The following is a 16,178-nucleotide window of genomic DNA, read 5'->3' as shown; positions in this document are numbered from 1 at the left end:
TGCTTTAATTTCAAAGTTCAGATAAAGTATTCATAGCTGGCTACAATATTTGGATTACACAAGCAAAAATTATGAGTGCGAGTTTTGTTACCATATTTTAGCTTACCTGTGACTACACCTCAGCTTGGTACGTACTAAATTTTACTATTGTTACTTGTTCAGAATCATTAAATTCAAGTTCAAAGTTAAATCTCTTATTTCTGAATTGCGTAGATTCAAGTATCTTTTGAAATGATTGTTGAGGTAGCCCAAGACTAACCGTATTTTACTGAATTTCGATGTGCTTCAGAAACAAAGCTCACTATTAATTTCGCTCACTAAATTAACTTTCAATTTTCCGGTTTTATTAATTCTTTTGCTAAATTAAGTCAGAGTGTAGTGAAATTTATTACCTCTGACAAACTTTCAGTTTTCACACTACACGTCTCAACCTTCAGTTGCCACCCTTCTAGTGCTAATTATATGTGTAATAACCTTTCTTTTTAAGTTACTATAGTAATTGTCCATAGGACTGGCGACCGTAATTTTCCCCAAATCTCAAGTATCTAATTACCGCTAGTTAATTGTTAACGTAACGGCCACACATTTACTTTCTTTATTAACTTTACCCTTTTTCAAAATTAATTTCCACCAGTTTAATTTGCATTTTTCCTTTCATTTAGATGTAACCCGTTCCTCCCTCTTTACCGACAGATTAACTTCGGTGACGATTGCTTTTCCCAAATTTCCATTAGGTACACGCGGTTTCATTTTTCACTGTCATTAAGGTCGATAAGAGAGGGGGAGGCTACAACTCGTCTAGTCGAATCGATAGGATTTACGTCTCCCGTTCTCTCGCGGCAACAGTGAGCGACGCGGAAGTGTGATCCGTAGCTTTTTCTGACAACGAGGCCTATATATGTGCCGTCACCCTTCGTCGTCAACGGATGTGGCGCAGCCGACATCCTCGGAAATTAAACCTTGCTCATCTCGCTTCTCCGGAATGTCGACGCGCCATCGAAGACACGTGGAGTTCGTGCGCCCTCCGCCTCCTGACGTATCCTACATCGATCAGTTGGTGGTTAAACTGCGCCAAGCCGGCCCTGCGGAGGACCTTTATTACGTATGGTCGTGAGACCGCTGCTTGGAGGCAGCAGACCCTCGATTTTTATTTCACCGTCCTTCGCCTTCTTGCTATCCACGTCAGATGACAGTACAGCGTGCGAGGGCACAGATCGTAGGCCATATGCGCCGACACCTCAAAGGGACGATCGTCCGAGCGCGGACACATGGTAGACTCGCAACAGGAAGGCCCACCATGAACCACGTTATTCGAGAACGTAAACTGCGAAGACGGGCGCTAATACAGGCCATCACCACTGCGGACGGCCGTCGCCACACCACACGACGCAATATTGGTACAGCCATCTCTGACAATTACGCACGACTTTATTTTGCTCAATGTTCCCACTCGACGACGGTGACGGGAGTCTCACGACTGGTTTATGACATTGTCCCACAGAATTTACAAACTGAATTATTGAACGACATTAAAGAAGACGAAGTTATCGACGCCATCGATAAAGGAGCGGCGAGCAGGTCTCGTGGCCCGGACGGGCTAACTGTGGAATTTTATAGAATTTTCCATTATTTACTGACTTCCAAGTTGACAGACATCTGTCGGGAGCTTATGTCCTCCTCAGTGCCGCTCCCCGTGGCCTTCGTTGAAGGAATAATTATACCGGTTTATAACACTTCTATCGATTAGAAATAGGTTTATATTATGAAGTGTGTGTTCTATGTTGTTTAAACTCCTTGATCTATGACAAGAAAATTAATGTTTTGTAATGTATATATGAAAAGAATATGTTGAAATGGTAAATTATTATAATATGAATATGTTTATATAAGGAAAATGTTTGTTAAAAGCTGGTTCATGCTTAGGGCATTTGTATTTGTAACATGTAAACGCTGTAAGGAAGTCCCTCCGCAACGGAAGTGGCATAGCGCGATGTAAAAGGTGGGTTTTTGCGGCCAAACTTACAGCCTCCTTTGTGTGAACGGCACGCAGTATGCGGCTAGCACGGTACACTTCGACGGTGCTAAGAGAGGCAATTGGAAGATGCATTGTAAAGTATTTGCCTAGGATGTGGATCTGGTTATTTGGTATTCACGGCATAATGGAATGGCTCTAATACGTTGAAAATACGACGCCAAGAAGAGATTTTATAGAGCATTCGTGCATCAAGAGCCGTGAGTACAGTTAGCTGCCATGTTGCCTGCCACCAATTTTCACCACTACTTCAAAAACTTCACACATTCAGTTAAGTAATGCATATGGGCGTGGACCAGTTAATTTATGTTTTGTTTAAATAATAATCATATAAAACATAAATTCGTCTCCGGAACCATATTTTCAGTCCTGATCACGAACCTACCCACAGTTCTCACCTCAATGCTACTAAAGCCGAGTATCCTGATATAAATGAATAATTCTCGCATTCATGTGTTTAAAAGTGATTTTCTGTCTAAAGTAAAAGGAGTAGCAAAAGTTAAAGCTAAAACCACTAAAGTGAAGTTGGATAGGCTTTTGCTGAAGTATCCTTAGTTTATTATTTGTAGGATTACAGTGCAGGATTGTGTAAATATTATTGTCTACAATACCTGCTTCACAGGTGGTCAAAAGACAAATACATACGATCCTTAATGAACAGATTTACGATAGTACTGGTAGAAGTGAAGTTATGCTCATTTTCAAAAATAGCGTGGTTTTGGTTTCTATCGTGAATGGTTTCTTCTTTGAATTTAATTAAGCCCAGTTTTGTACTTTAGTGTCTTGCGAAGTGATTTATAAACTACTCCAAGTGAGGGGAATGATTAGCTTTCAGAGTTAGGCTTTACTATAGTACTAATCAAAGAGTTTTGACTAGTGAAACTATACTAGTTTATGGGTCCCCATCATATTCTCCACCTATTAAGAAAAAAAACTGAACTATTACTGTTGCCAAGGAAACCTGATATTTGTAGAGGAGCTTAAACCGTGTATTTATGATGTCATTCATCTTTATTTGTGTTTTTCATGTCAGTCAAGACAGAAGCCCCTCATGTCCATATTTAGTTCTGCACTTCATGCAGTGACATTTCAGTATTTGATTAAGTAATGCTCTTGAGTATGGCTGTCATTAGTGTGAGCGTGTTGCAAATCTACTCCCCATAATTTACTGGTGTGTGTGATATTGTTAACTGCTGCTATACACTGTACAGAATGCACTGTGTGTCTGTATCCTGTTTGCTGTTAAAAGGGAAATCTCAATTAAAGTAACTTCAATAACCAATATTCAATTATTACCCAATTAATGTGCCTAATTGGGCTGGCGACCGTTCATTTTTCATAAATTTCTGATTTTTTCCCTTTCATTAACTCCCAAGGTTAATGTCCGTTTGGTTTTTCTGTTAATTTCACCAAATTCGAAATTATAGTCCGATACCTTTGTCCATTAGACATATGTGAGGTCAAACTTCGAAATCCTCTCAGATGGTAACATTAGCGTGTTTCACGGCACGTTAGAGCGTTATATGTGCCTTTCCTGTGGCAGGACTAAAGGTTCGGTTGTTAGAGAAGAGTGATATACGTTAGTGTTATAGGTTCACAAACCTAAAGTTGGGGCTCGAATACGTGATTACCACCCGTTAACGGTCGTCAACTGCGACATGAAGATATTCACGAGACTACACTCCTGGAAATTGAAATAAGAACACCGTGAATTCATTGTCCCAGGAAGGGGAAACTTTATTGACACATTCCTGGGGTCACATACATCACATGATCACACTGACAGAACCACAGGCACATAGACACAGGCAACAGAGCATGCACAATGTCGGCACTAGTACAGTGTATATCCACCTTTCGCAGCAATGCAGGCTGCTATTCTCCCATGGAGACGATCGTAGAGATGCTGGATATAGTCCTTTGGAACGGCTTGCCATGCCATTTCCACCTGGCGCCTCAGTTGGACCAGCGTTCGTGCTGGACGTGCAGAGCGCGTGAGACGACGCTTCATCCAGTCCCAAACATGCTCAATGGGGGACAGATCCGGAGATCTTGCTGGCCAGGGTAGTTGACTTACACCTTCTAGAGCACGTTGGGTGGCACGGGATACATGCGGGCGTGCATTGTCCTGTTGGAACAGCAAGTTCCCTTGCCGGTCTAGGAATGGTAGAACGATGGGTTCGATGACGGTTTGGATGTACCGTGTACTATTCAGTGTCCCCTCGACGATCACCAGTGGTGTACGGCCAGTGTAGGAGATCGCTCCCCACACCATGACGCCGGGTGTTGGCCCTGTGTGCCTCGGTCGTATGCAGTCCTGATTGTGGCGCTCACCTGCACGGCGCCAAACACGCATACGACCATCATTGGCACCAAGGCAGAAGCGACTCTCATCACTGTAGACGACACGTCTCCATTCGTCCCTCCATTCACGCCTGTCGCGACACCACTGGAGGCGGGCTGCACGATGTTGGGGCGTGAGCGGAAGACGGCCTAACGGTGTGCGGGACCGTAGCCCAGCTTCATGGAGACGGTTGCGAATGGTCCTCGCCGATACCCCAGGAGCAACAGTGTCCCTAATTTGCTGGGAAGTGGCGGTGCGGTCCCCTACGGCACTGCGTAGGATCCTACGGTCTTGGCGTGCATCCGTGCGTCGCCGCGGTCCGGTCCCAGGTCGACGGGCACGTGCACCTTCCGCCGACCACTGGCGACAACATCGATGTACTGTGGAGACCTCACGCCCCACGTGTTGAGCAATTCGGCGGTACGTCCACCCGGCCTCCCGCATGCCCACTATACGCCCTCGCTCAAAGTCCGACAACTGCACATACGGTTCACGTCCACGCTGTCGCGGCATGCTACCAGTGTTAAAGACTGCGATGGAGCTCCGTATGCCACGGCAAACTGGCTGACACTGACGGCGGCGGTGCACAAATGCTGCGCAGCTAGCGCCATTCGACGGCCAACACCGCGGTTCCTGGTGTGTCCGCTGTGCCGTGCGTGTGATCATTGCTTGTACAGCCCTCTCGCAGTGTCCGGAGCAAGTATGGTGGGTCTGACACACCGGTGTCAATGTGTTCTTTTTTCCATTTCCAGGAGTGTATTAGCAAACCGTATACGACCGACCCTGCCTCAGGTCATCTCACCAGATCACGCTTCCCTAGGGGGTATCAATAACATCCACGCAGCACTGTGTCGATATCGTGACATACAAGCCCTAGCGAGGACACGCCGCATCCTGGGAGCGCTGGCATCACTAGATTGCAGCCAGACTTTTGATCGAGTGGATCACGCGTACCTAACGTCCGTTCTCCAACACTTGCAGTAGCCACAGCAATTCACAGAACTCGTGATGCGCTTTCTCCGAGGGGTGACTTCCAAGGTGTTCATTAACGGGCGTCTCACGCAGTCCCTCCCGATTTTCAGATCGGAACGTCAAGGCTGCCCCTGTCGACGTTACTCTATTCTCTGGCACTGGAACCGCTCCTCTGTGGCCTCCGTCAACACCTCACCGGACTCACCTTACGTGACGTCACATTTCGCTGCACAGCAAATGCAGACGGCCAGGTTCTCGTGCTTCGCAATCGCGACGATGTAACCAGCGCACTAGAATGGATTACCACGTACGGTGTGGCTTCCGGTAGCTGGCCCAATGTCACCAAATCGGTCGCCATGACCATACCAAACGGGTTGACCCAAGCGTGTGTCGATCCCCTAAAGCTTAGAGGCACTATCAGATGTCTCGGAATAGAGTCTCACGCCGACATACGGCGCACTGCGGACCGTCAACATTCTTCACGCTTCGTCGATGTTTACCTCGCATCGTGCCTTCCACATATAGCTCGTGTCGTTCCAATACCGTTACTGATGGTTCGACGTCTATTAGTGGCATTCGGAGCCTACGTCAGTACAGGCATGCTCTTCAGTGTCAGTTATGAGTCGCTGACCCTTCTTCCAGAAAGGGGAGGTCTTGGCCTAGTCCATGTCCACGACAGAGCGGTGGCCCTGTCTGACAGCTCGCACATCAAGCTGTGGCGTCACCACTCGGAAAGTTTGACAGTTTTGCTGATGGAGTCCTTAGCTCCGTCCTCCCTTATGCCCCCCACTGACGACGCAAGACATACCCCCACCCTTCTACCACTCCGGGCACTTTTACATTGTACACAGTTATGTCCGTATGGCAGTACCACCGACGAAACAGGTGTCGGCGTGGGGTATATATTGCATCCTATAGCAGAGGCGCCCACCAATCATCGTGGAGGCCAAAACCCCTCATGTTAGTTGGAAGGTGATGTGGCGGACGATACACGCGGTTACACTAGATAGAGACGTCCGATCCACATGGTACATCACAGTCAACGGTAAACAGATCACCCAATTACGCCTCCACAAGATAAATATGGCGGAATCGCCTCTATGTGCAGACTGCGGAGTACCGGACATTGACGAGCACCGTCTCACATGTGGCGCGGCAGAAGACGTATGGCGCTTGGTGCGACAAATTGTGGCGTATTTTTTACGGCTCACTCCGCAATACATCACACCACGGCTTCTACTATTTTCGGATGAACAGTATTTCCCTCTCACCAAAACCAACGCAGTCACGTGGGTATGTGGGCATGCGGTACAATACTTATTTCACGATGGACCTAAAGATGTATTGGACTTTTGGAACTACCTACAAGAACGTCATTGCAAGACTGTATGGAACCCAAAATATGGACAATATTTTTCTAATTACTTGGGGAGTGCTCTACATGACTCTCCACGCAGCTGGATCATCAACAAAAAAATGGTTCAAATGGCTCTGAGCACTATGGGACTTAACATCTGAGGTCATCAGTCCCCTAGAACTTAGAACTACTTAAACCTAACTAACCTAAGGACATCACACACATCCATGCCCGAGGCAGGATTCGAACGTGCGACCATAGCAGTCGCGCGGTTCCGGACGGAAGCGCCTAGAACCGGTTGGCCACCACGACCGGCGATCATCAACAGGTAGGAGAAGATACCACTGACTGAGCTGACAAGAACATGTCCGGTTATTGGTGGAATAACACACGACATGCGTGAAGACGTACCTGTATGATGAAGCGTGTACGAAGCATATTTTTCGTTTCGTCATATATATTACCTCGGTGTAGGAGAATACCGAGATATTTGTTTTGTTTACTCAGCGCACGATGCGGTGCTAGGTACATATATTTTCGGTGTGGTATAAAGTAAATACAAATTACAAATATATTTAAAAACAAATAAATATATAAAAATATAAAATAAAAAAATTCCCACAACTGATTTCCTCTCATCATCCCTGATACATTGACCGGCGAGGGGGACACTGTGGCCAGTCTACGGGTTAAGCCCCTTGCCCACTCTGCCCTTCCCACCCTCCCTTCCATGCCAACGCTCCGCAAAGAAAGGGAGATCTGTACAAAAAAATGCTGTGGTGGTGTAATAGCTGATAAACTTGAGGCTCATATGTCTCCGGAAAAATGTCATTCCATCAGCTCAATAAGTAAGCAAAGCTTGTACATGTCTACGCAATTTTTTAAGGCAGAGGACAACTTGCAGAACAAGTAATTCACCTCCAACGAGTTTTGACAAAGAAGACATAGAGAACGACGTAGTTGTTCTTGGAGACTGGACAGAAGGTACCTGCCATTATACAGGTTTATGCAATTTAGCAAGGATATTTCGAAGACTATCCAATGATGCACAGTTCAACGAATATTTCATGACGCCACAAGGAAAGGTTGGAAGGCAGAACGTGTACCGATAGAAGCATACTAGGTACTACAATGTATATCAGTTGTGTTATACTTTAATGTACATAAATTCATGCGAATAAACAGAATTATGTAAATGAACTCAAGCTTTTTAGTTACTTTGTTCCTACAAACTCGTTTATGTGATCTACTGTAGTAGAATAAATTTTGAAACTGCTATCGCAACAGTGGATTGTGTATTTATTCGAATGCATCTGGTGGAAGGTGCTATATGTAGCCTGCTGATTACAACGATAACAATTTTAAGAAAACTGAGATTTTCTGTGAACAGAATTAAATTTCAAAATTTAGAAATATATTTACTGATAATTTGATGGCCGTGGATTGGTATACTACAGCAGTCAGATACAAAATATGTCTAGTTATTAAAACAACGAGAGACTTACGTGCCAGCTGGCTCCGTCACATCGAGAATGAATTTTAATGATTCATATGCGTACCATTTCCTTTCCATATTAGGGAAACCCGTTTCTTATCCGACACACTGAAGTGTTCACGGTGAAAGGCACTTCTCAGATTCTTAATCTTTTTCTTCGCAGTGCACTGGTCAATTTCATATTTCGAACTGAGGTTTCGCATAACGACTCTTTTTACTAGGTTATTTTTATAGCTGCTTTCACTTTCGTTCCACAGCACCTCGGAATGTCTGTAGTCGTCCATGAACTCTAAAAGATTTTTCGTTGGACCAGTCCATGTTTTCGAATTTAACGATGCTGCACAGAAAATGTCGCCCACGAATCCATTCAGCTCAGTAGCTAGCTGCGGCAGCTTGTGGCATGGCATACAGTGTTGCCCACGTCGTATGAATCGTGTGACTACGTGTCTCATGGTAGATTGCGGCACTGTTGCATGACAAAATGTTGCAAGCTGTATCCACAGCATAAACGAGGCTTAAGACAGACCTCCACCACGGGGCATGTGTCCACAAGTCACCTACCAGCAATGTCGCTGGAATCGATAGTGGTCAAGCAAAATCTATTAGGACACATCAAGTTATGCCAAAGCTTGGAAAATTCCTCCTCCCTACGAGGAAACAGTCCACTGACTAGGCAAGCATACAGTGATTTCAATGCCAGGGAAAATTAGTTTGATACCATGTCACTTCAGTCTGCAATGTTCATCACAGATGTCTCAGAGTACAAAAGATCTCTGGAACCATGCATTTCTTAAATCTTTCCAGGAGGAAATTCATCATCAACAGCCTGCAAAATAAAACTATTCCCTCTCTTTTGAGAGACACACCTTTACACCGTCTCAGCGAAACGCCAGTTAACGCAACAGATATTGAACAAAAATGTAGCGCTTTAAAAACACGATCAATTGGTTTCGATGCATAGAAGAGAAATGATTGGTTTTGTTGTGGGTTGGCAGGAGAGCCAACACCGGGTATGAGAGGAAGCCGAACCATCGGTAGCAAAGTCGGTTGTACAACTGGGACGAGTGCTAGGAAGTCTCTCTAGACCTGCCGTGTGGCGGCGCTCGGTCTACAATCACTGATAGTGGCGACACGCGGGTCCAACGTATACTAAAGGACCGCGGCCGATTTAAAGGCTACCACCTAGCAAGTGTGGTGTCTGGCGGTGACACCACAGGTTTGATGACAACAATGAAGTGATTAAGAAGTTCGTAAGTATCATGCAGGATACTTACCGATCTTGGTCGAGATAAAATGAAACTATATGATTCCAGAGATATTTCCCAGTCTCAAACATCTGTGATGGACATACGCAGACTGAAGCGACGGCTGAAAATTGATATGAAGGCCGGAGTTCGAACCTATGTCTCCTGTTCCCTAGGCAGATGCGCAAGCAACTACGACACCCTGGCAGAGTGGCTGTGCACAACTACATTTATTAACCTAACACGCCTTCCTCCTCAGTCCAAGTTCTCATTTACGCCTCAGCGCACTTGGTATTTTCCATTAAGTCGAACAGCTTTGCAAAGGCTCTCCAACTTTACTGGAGTAGCACTTCAGCATCGATCGAAATGGGGGATCCTACCTGAAACTCAGGAATGAGACACGGTTCAAATCCGAGCCTAGGTACTAATTTTCATTCGTCGTTTCAGTCTACAGTTGTAGATCACAAATGTCTGAGACTTGAAAAGGTCTCGGAGACCGTATAGTTCCATGTGATCAAAACACCTATGCCTGGGTTTCAGGGATGATTCTCGATTCCCATTTCGTTCGATACTAAGGTGCTGCTTCAATACAGCTGCCGTTTAGGGGCAATACCAAGTGGGCTGAGACCTCATGGGAATTTGGATTGTGGAGAGAGCGCCGTTAGGTAGTCAGTGCAGTTACTCTAAGACATTGTGTCAGGGTGGCGCGTGTGCCTAATGAGCAAGAGATTACGATTGAAATTTTGTCCGTGTTACAAATTTTCATTCGTCCCTTCAGTCTGCATACGTCTGTCACATTTAATTAATGACGAATTTCATCGAATTTCAGAATACTATTCTGAGCGGCCAAAGACATATATCAAATGATTCGTAAATTTGCGTACAGTCTGAATCCAACATCGGAAATGCAATTTATATTTTACTGGGACACCCTCTCGTTGTCAGGACAGGGTGGCAGTCTTCCCTATCGCACTCCTTGTAGTAGCCTAGGGAAACGTTTCTGCTCTTCACACCATCCTGCCACTGTAGATGTTCAATACTTGTAGGTTGACTGTTTTCCTCCTTACACGATGAATGACATGATATTTTCACAGACAACCAACATACATATGCGGTTTCCAAATGACAAACGTGATGCATAAGGTTTCCTCCAACCTACTTTGTGCTATTGAACTGATTTGCGTATCCTAGCACATAGTACGCTTCGTACCAATTTGACGTCATTGTGTTTCAGGTTTGATGGCCGGCAGTGTTCGTATAGATTCATTCGTTTCCAGTATTGCAACATAATTGTAACTGTGCCACGCAACTTTGTTTGTAAGGGATTTGTTAAATCAGCGTTTTCCATGCTTGTGTGTAACGGATCGTTTTAAAGTGCTATACTAACCACTTCAGAAACTACACAACGTCGTCACAATCCCGGCGACTAGCTGCACCAAGTAGAAATGTCAAGTACATGTAAAAACGAGTCTTCTGAAGACGATCTTTCAGTGCCTCGAAACATAGGTGACGAAAGAAAAAATATTTTGAAATACTGTTAAAGTGATTGGTCACATAATTAATATAAAGCGTCCGATAAGTTTCATAAAAATCTTACATGATACTAGGATTCGCAGTGATTCTGTATTTCTGATAGAAAATCATTTTGTTACATGTTTCTGGCGTTTTTATCTAAGTTTTTCGTTAGTTTATATTATCTATTTTACATGAAATATCTAAATCTTTGCGTGTATAAGTGTTGTAGACCACACGTTCTGTTACATTGGTGCTGTGAGACGGCGGATTAATATCTGTGTAAAATCAGAGGAACAGACAGTTGAAGGAAGGTGGGAGAAGTGCACCGTACCGTGTGGTTTATAGTAGCAAATAAATGAAGTGAGAGGAACAAGAGGAGCACTTTTTTTTGCACTTGCTACTGAAGAGAGGTGTGGATGTGAATATCCTCATCCGGCCATCCAGATTTCTGTGTTCTGTGATTTTCATAGATCGTTCCTGGCAAATGCCGAAACGGTTCATTTGAAAAGGCACGGCGGATTTCTTTCTTCGTCCTTTCGTAATCTGAGCTTATCTTCCGTCTCTAATGAACACGCTGTCGACGAGTCCAATCTCCCTTCCTTCCTTCCTCCTGGGCTATGAACAGAAGAATTCATCTTCTCTGACTTAGAAAAAGGTACTGATACTGTGAACCGGAACCTACTCTTTAGAACTATGAAGAAAATAGGACTGGACCGGCAGGATAGAAGGATGATTAACCAATTGCATCAGAACCAGAACACCAAAGTAAATATCAGCGAGGTAGAGGGAGAGCCCAGGATTAGAAAAGGACTAACATAAGGGTGTCCTCTGATTTCGTATTCATTTAATGTGTTTATTGAGGAAGCTGTTCAGATGTGTGTGTGTGTGTGTGTGTGTGTGTGTGTGTGTGTGTGTGTGTGTGAATTCCTAAGGGATCAAACTCCTGAGGTCACCAATCCCTAGACTTACACACCACTTAAACTAACTTATGCTGAGAAAACGCACACACACACATGCCTGAGGGAAGACTAGAATCTCAGGCGGGAGGGGCCGCGAAGTCCGTGGCATGGCGCCTTAAACCACTCGGCCACTCTGTGCGGTGCTGTTCAGGTCATGAAGGAGAAAACAGAGGAATAAAAGCCGATGGTGAAAGGATACATTGTATCAGATTTGCTGATGACATCGTAGTAGTTACAGACTTTTAAAAAGAAATGGAAAGAATGCAGCAAACCTATCATACCCTACTAAACTAGGGAAATTAAAAGTGTACAAACGGAAAATGAAAGAAATGGTGGTACGAAATAATATGGAAGATTAAAACCAATGTAAAAATTATCGACGACACGATTCATCAAGTTAAACAATTTAGTTATCTCGGTTGTGTAATCACAGAGGATAATAGACGTTTAATGGAAGTGAAGAGGATTGCATTAGAAAAACAGGCACTTTTGATTAAGAAAAACTTTTTCACCAGCAAACGGACGAACGTAAGTATCAGAAAATCGTTTACAAAACTGGTAGGGAATACATTGCTCTAGAGAATTGCGGGAGTCTGGGTAAATCGGAAAGGAATCGACTTGAGGCTGCTGAAATGCAGATATGGCGGAAAATGACAAAATCGAGCTGGACGAAAAGAAATATCAAAAATCAACCCGTAAGTCTCAAGGGAAGCCGACAGTGACAGAAGATTATTAAAGGAAGCGGAAAAGAGGGGAAAAAGTTTATTCGACATGTCGTCAGACAACACTCTTGAAGGGGAAAGGAAGAGGGCGGTCTAAGATGAAGTATTTAGAAGAGTTAGAGAAGAGGACAGTGTGTGGCAGTTACGTGGAACTGAAACGAACAGCCAGCGACAGAAAAGAAAGGCTGCATCGACATTACCAGCAGTGGCTCTTCTTTCCGTTAATCAATTGGTATTAACGACAATGGTGAAACTAAGAGTCCATAATTAGCATGAAAGGTCAATTTGCCGTAAAGTTCACTAACCAAGAGTATGAAATAAATGATGTCAGACAGATCTTAAATAGAAGAGGAGATTCGAATATTACACTGCTGAAGCCGTGCACGTAGGAAGGAGTTGGGGCGCGGCGACGAGACGTAAAGAGGCTCAGGTGAGAGTCGCTCCAGAGGTGGCAGCGGCGCTGCGCCTGATTTAGAGAGCAACGGAGCCGTCCACTTTGCGCGGGATGGAGCGGATTGGACAGAATTTACGGCCGCCACTCGCAGACTGCTGGGGAAGCGGCGCCTCTGCCGAATCGGAATGCCGCGCGGGCACACGCCTGCTGCCGGGCAGAGACGCGGAGAAAGGATGCAGCTTTGAGCATCACGTAGTCTCCACATCACAGCGCCAGAGGTCCGAGAGTGTGAAATTATAACTAACAACGGAAGTTCACCAGATAGGACGGTTTTAATATACTCCACAATTCTTAAATCAGGTATTAACTACTGGCAATTCCAATTGCTACACCACGAAGATGACGTGCCACAGACGCGAAATTTAAACGACAGGAAGAAGATGCTGTGATATGCAAATGATTCGCTTTTCACAGCATTCACGTAAGGTTGGCGCCGGTGGCGACACCTACAACTTGCTGACATGAGGAAAGTTTCCAATCGATTTCTCATACACAAACAGCAGTTGACCGGCGTTGCCTGGTGAAATGTTGTTGTGATGCCTCGTGTAAGGAGGAGAAATGCGTACCATCACGTTTCCGACTTTGATAAAGGTCGGATTGTAGCCTATCGCGATTGCGGTTTATCGTATCGCGACATTGCTGCTCGCGTTGGTCGAGATGACTGTTAGCAAGATATGGGATCGGTGGGTTCAGGATGGTAATACGGGACGCCGTGCTGGATCCCAACGGCCTCGTATCACTAGCAGTCGAGATGACAGGCATCTTATCCGCATGGCTGAAACGGATCGTGCAGCCACGTCTCGATCCCTGAGTCAACAGGTGGCGACGTTTGCAAGACAACCATCTGCACGAACAGTTCGACGACGTTTGCAGCAGAATGGACTATCAGTTGGGGGACCATGTTTGCGGTTACCCTTGACGCAGCAATACAGACAGGAGCGTCTGCGATGGTGTACTCAACGACGAACTTGGGTGCACGAATGTAAAACGTTATTTTTTCGGATGAATCCAGGTTCTGTTTGCAGCATCATGATGGTCACATCCGTGTTTGGCGACATCGCGGTGAACGCACATTGGAATCGTGTATTCGTCATCGCCATACTGGCGTATCATCCGGCGCGGCGGTATGGGGTGCCATTGGTTACACGTCTCGGGCACCTCTTGTTCGCATTGACGGCACTCTGAACAGTGGACGTTACATTTCAGATGTGTTACGACCCGTGGCTCTACCCTTCATTCGATCCCTGCGCAACCCTACATTTCAGCAGGGTAATGCACGACCGCATATTGCAGGTCCTGTACGGGCCTTTCTGGATACAGAAAATGTTTTACAGCTGTCCTGGCCAGCACATTCTCCAGATGTCTCACCAACTGAAAATGTCTACCCAATGGTGGCCGAGCAACTGGATCGTCACAATACGCTAGTCACTACTCTTGATGAACTGTGGTATCGTGTTGTAGCTGCATGGGCAGCTGTACCTGTACACGCCATCCAAGCTTTGTTTGACTCAATGCCCAGGCGTATCAACGCCGTTATTACGGCCAGAGGTGGTTGTTCGCAGTACTGATTTCTCAGGATCTATGGACCCAAATTGCATGAAAATGTAATCACATGTCAGTTCTAGTATAATACACTCCTGGAAATGGAAAAAAGAACACATTGACACCGGTGTGTCAGACCCACCATACTTGCTCCGGACACTGCGAGAGGGCTGTACAAGCAATGATCACACGCACGGCACAGCGGACACACCAGGAACCGCGGTGTTGGCCGTCGAATGGCGCTAGCTGCGCAGCATTTGTGCACCGCCGCCGTCAGTGTCAGCCAGTTTGCCGTGGCATACGGAGCTCCATCGCAGTCTTTAACACTGGTAGCATGCCGCGACAGCGTGGACGTGAACCGTATGTGCAGTTGACGGACTTTGAGCGAGGGCGTATAGTGGGCATGCGGGAGGCCGGGTGGACGTAGCGCCGAATTGCTCAACACGTGGGGCGTGAGGTCTTCACAGTACATCGATGTTGTCGCCAGTGGTCGGCGGAAGGTGCACGTGCCCGTCGACCTGGGACCGGACCGCAGCGACGCACGGATGCACGCCAAGACCGTAGGATCCTACGCAGTGCCGTAGGGGACCGCACCGCCACTTCCCAGCAAATTAGGGACACTGTTGCTCCTGGGGTATCGGCGAGGACCATTCGCAACCGTCTCCATGAAGATGGGCTACGGTCCCGCACACCGTTAGGCCGTCTTCCGCTCACGCCCCAACATCGTGCAGCCCGCCTCCAGTGGTGTCGCGACAGGCGTGAATGGAGGGACGAATGGAGACGTGTCGTCTTCAGCGATGAGAGTCGCTTCTGCCTTGGTGCCAATGATGGTCGTATGCGTGTTTGGCGCCGTGCAGGTGAGCGCCACAATCAGGACTGCATACGACCGAGGCACACAGGGCCAACACCCGGCATCATGGTGTGGGGAGCGATCTCCTACACTGGCCGTACACCACTGGTGATCGCCTAGGGGACACTGAATAGTGCACGGTACATCCAAATCGTCATCGAACCCATCGTTCTACCATTCCTAGACTACAAGGGAACTTGCTGTTCCAACAGGACAATGCACGTCCGCATGTATCCCGTGCCACCCAACGTGCTCTAGAAGGTGTAAGTCAACTACCCTGGCCAGCAAGATCTCCGGATCTGTCCCCCATTGAGCATTTTTGGGACTGGATGAAGCGTCGTCTCACGCGGTCTGCAAGTCCAGCACGAACGCTGGTCCAACTGAGGCGCCAGGTGGAAATGGCATGGCAAGCCGTTCCACAGGACTACGTCCAGCATCTCTACGATCGTCTCCATGGGAGAATAGCAGCCTGCATTGCTGCGAAAGGTGGATATACACTGTACTAGTGCCGACATTGTGCATGCTCTGTTGCCTATGTCTATGTGCCTGTGGTTCTGTCAGTGTGATCATGTGATGTATCTGATCCCAGGAATGTGTCAATAAAGTTTCCCCTTCCTGCGACAATGAATTCACGGTGTTCTTATTTCAATTTCCAGGAGTGTATATTTGCCCAATGAATACCCGTTTATCAT

Source organism: Schistocerca cancellata, chromosome 2 (genome assembly GCF_023864275.1).
Source record: "Schistocerca cancellata isolate TAMUIC-IGC-003103 chromosome 2, iqSchCanc2.1, whole genome shotgun sequence".
NCBI lineage: Eukaryota > Metazoa > Arthropoda > Insecta > Orthoptera > Acrididae > Schistocerca > Schistocerca cancellata.
Note: the sequence above shows the minus strand (reverse complement) of the source record.